This window comes from Rhincodon typus, chromosome 28 (genome assembly GCF_021869965.1).
Source record: "Rhincodon typus isolate 14 chromosome 28, sRhiTyp1.1, whole genome shotgun sequence".
Lineage (NCBI taxonomy): Eukaryota > Metazoa > Chordata > Chondrichthyes > Orectolobiformes > Rhincodontidae > Rhincodon > Rhincodon typus.
Genome location: NC_063359.1, coordinates 1,423,972 through 1,427,313, shown reverse-complemented (window position 1 = coordinate 1,427,313; position 3,342 = coordinate 1,423,972). Strand labels below are relative to the sequence as shown.

The 3,342-nt window shown below is 45.5% G+C and overlaps 1 protein-coding gene across 1 annotated transcript in view; it reads left to right on the top strand.

Moving 5' to 3' along the window:
- LOC109937976 (UDP-N-acetylglucosamine pyrophosphorylase 1, like 1) overlaps positions 1–3,342 on the top strand; it is a 318,016-nt gene that overhangs the window by 232,780 nt on the left and 81,894 nt on the right. The window lies entirely within an intron of this gene.

Here is a 3,342-nt window from a genome sequence, read left to right as displayed (position 1 = left end):
ACCCACAGTACAAGCCCCCACATAATATACCAACTACCCACAGCACCAATCCCCACATAATATTCCCAGCACCCACAACCACCACCCTCACACAATATACCCAGTATTCACAGCACCAACACCCCCACATAATGTATCCAGCAGCGACAGCACCGACCTCCCACATAATATTGAGGTTATTGATTTGCTCGCCGAGCTGGCTTGTTCTCATTCTTTAGATGGGTCAGTTTTTGTCCAATGTGTGCAGGAGGGTTTCCTGACACAGTATGAAGATAGGCCAACAAGAGACGAGGCCACATTGGATCTGGTACTGGGTAATGAACCAGGCCAGGTGTTAGATTTGGAGGTAGGTGAGCACTTTGGTGATAGTGACTACAATTCGGTTACGCTTACTTTAGCGGTGGAAAGGGATAGGTGTATACCGCAGGACAAGAGTTATAGCTGGGGGAAAGGCAATTATGAGGCGATTAGGCAAGATTTAGGATGCATAGGATGGAGAAGGAAACTGCAGGGGCTGGGCACAATTGAAAAGTGGAGCTTGTTCAAGGAACAGCTACTGCGTGTCCTTGATAAGTATGTACCTGTCAGGCAGGGAGGAAGTGGTCGAGCAAGGGAACCGTGGTTTACTAAAGAAGTTGAATCTGTTGTCAAGAGGAAGAAAGAGGCTTATGTAAAGATGAGGCATGAAGGCTCAGTTAGGGCGCTTGAGAGTCAGGAAGGACCTAAAGAGAGAGCTAAGAAGAGCCAGGAGGGGACATGAGAAGTCTTTAGCAGGTAGGATCAAGGAAAACCCTAAAGCTTTCTATCGTGTGTCAGGAATAAAAGAATGACTAGAGTAAGATTAGGGCCAGTCAAGGACAGTAGTGGGATGTTGTGTGTGGAGTCTGAAGAGATAGGAGAGGCGCTAAATGAATATTTTTCGTCAGTATTCACACAGGAAAAAGACAATGTAGTCGAGGAGAATACTGAGATACAGGCTATTAGACGAGACGGGATTGAGATTCATAAGGAGGAGGTGTTAGCAATTCTGGAAAGTGTGAAAATAGATAAGTCCCCTGGGCCGGATGGGATTTATCCTAGGATTCTCTGAGAAGCTAGGGGGGAGATTGCAGAGCCTTTGGCTTTGATCTTTATGTCGTCATTGGCTACAGGAATAGTGCCAGAAGACTGGAGGATAGCAAATGTTGTCCCCTTGTTCAAGAAGGGGAGTAGAGACAACCCTGGTAATTATAGACCAGTGAGCCTTACTTCGGTTATGGGTAAAGTGTTGGAAAGGATTATAAGAGATAGGATTTATAATCATCTAGAAAGGAATAATTTGATTAGGGATAGTCAACACGGTTTTGTGAAGGGTAGGTCATGCCTCACAAACCTTATTGAGTTCTTTGAGAAGATGACCAAACAGGTGGATGAGGGTAAAGCGGTTGATGTGGTGTATATGGATTTCAGTAAAGCATTTGATAAGGTTCCCCACGGTAGGCTATTGCAGAAAATACGGAGGCATGGGATTGAGGGTGAGTTAAAGGTTTGGATCAGAAATTGGCTCGCTGTAAGAAGACAGAGGGTGGTGGTTGATGGGAAATGTTCATCCTGGAGTTCAGTTACTACTGGTGTACCGCAAGGATCTGTTTTGGGGCCACTGCTGTTTGTCATTTTTATAAATGACCTGGATGAGGGCATAGAAGGATGGGTTAGTAAATTTGCGGATGACACTAAAGTCAGTGGAGTTGTGGATAGTGCAGAAGGATGTTGCAGGTTACAGAGGGACATAGATAAGCTGCAGAGCTGGGCTGAGAGGTGGAAAATGGAGTTTAATGCAGAAAAGTGTGAGGTGATTCACTTTGGAAGGAGTAACAGGAATACAGAGTACTGGGCTAATGGTAAGATTCTTGGTAGTGTGGATGAGCAGAGATCTCGATGTCCATGTGCATCGATCCCTGAAAGTTGCCACCCAGGTTGATAGGGTTGTTAAGAAGGTGTACGGTGTGTTAGGTTTTATTGGTAGAGGGATTGAGTTTCGGAGCCATGAGGTCATGTTGCAGCTGTACAAAACTCTGGTGTGGCCACACTTGGAGTATTGCGTACAGTTCTGGTCGCTGCATTATAGGAAGGATGTGGAAGCATTGGAAAGGGTGCAGAGGAGATTTACCAGGATGTTGCCTGGTATGGAGGGAAGGTCTTATGAGGAAAGGCTGAGGGACTTGAGGCTGTTTTCGTTAGAGAGAAGAAGGTTAAGAGGTGACTTAATAGAGACATACGAGATGATCAGAGGATTAGATAGGGTGGACAGCGAGAGCCTTTTTCCTCGGATGGTGATGGCTAGCACGAGGGGACCTAGCTTTAAATTGAGGGGTGATAGATATAGGACAGATGTCAGAGGTAGGTTCTTTACTCAGAGAGTAGTACGGGCGTGGAATGCCCTGCCTGCAACAGTAGTAGACTCACCAACTTTAAGGGCATTTAAATGGTCATTGGATAAACATATGGATGATAATGGAATAGTGTAGGTTAGATGAGCTTCAGATTGGTTTCACAGGTCGGCGCAACATTGAGGGCCGAAGGGCCTGTACTGCGCTGTAATGTTCTATGTTCTATGTTCTATGGTCTATGCTCGGTGACATCATCAGTGGAGCATCCGATGAAGTGATGTTATTCTTCTCCACTTGGAATTTGTACCATTTCGTCCATTATAGTAAGTAGTGTCATTTCTGGTTTTGATCTGTATGGGTTTGTGTTTGGGGTCCAATTCTGTGTGTTCGTTGATTGCAGTTCTGGTGGAGAACCGTGCCTGTAGGAATTCCTGTGCATGTCTATGTTGGTTTGGGCTGCTATGGTTACCTTGTCCCAGTTAAACTGATGGCCTTCATTGTCTGAGTGTACTGATATTAAGGAGAGTTTGTCGCGCCATTTTGCTGCTAGCTGATGTTCGTATATTCTGATGGCTAGTTTCCTTCTGTCTATCCGATGTAATGTTTGTGGCAGTTGTTGCATGGTATTTTGTAAATCACATTGGTTCTGCATGTTGTGGGAATGGGGTCTTTAATCCTTGTAAGTGTTAGTCGTAGAATGGCTGTGGGTGTGTGGGCCACCATGTTTCCTAGTGGTCTTAGGAGTCTTGTTGTCAGTTCCGATATGTTCTTGGGTAGGGCAGTGTGGTCAGTGTGTTAGGGTGTACTGTGTCCTCCTGTTGTTGTCTGTTTAATAGGCATCTGTGGATGAAGTTGTGGGGATATCTGTTTATAGCGAGGATTTTGTATAGGTGCTCTTCCTCTTTTGTGCGTAGTTCCTCCCACATAACTCACCCAGCACCCAGAACACTGACCACCCACACAACTCACCCAG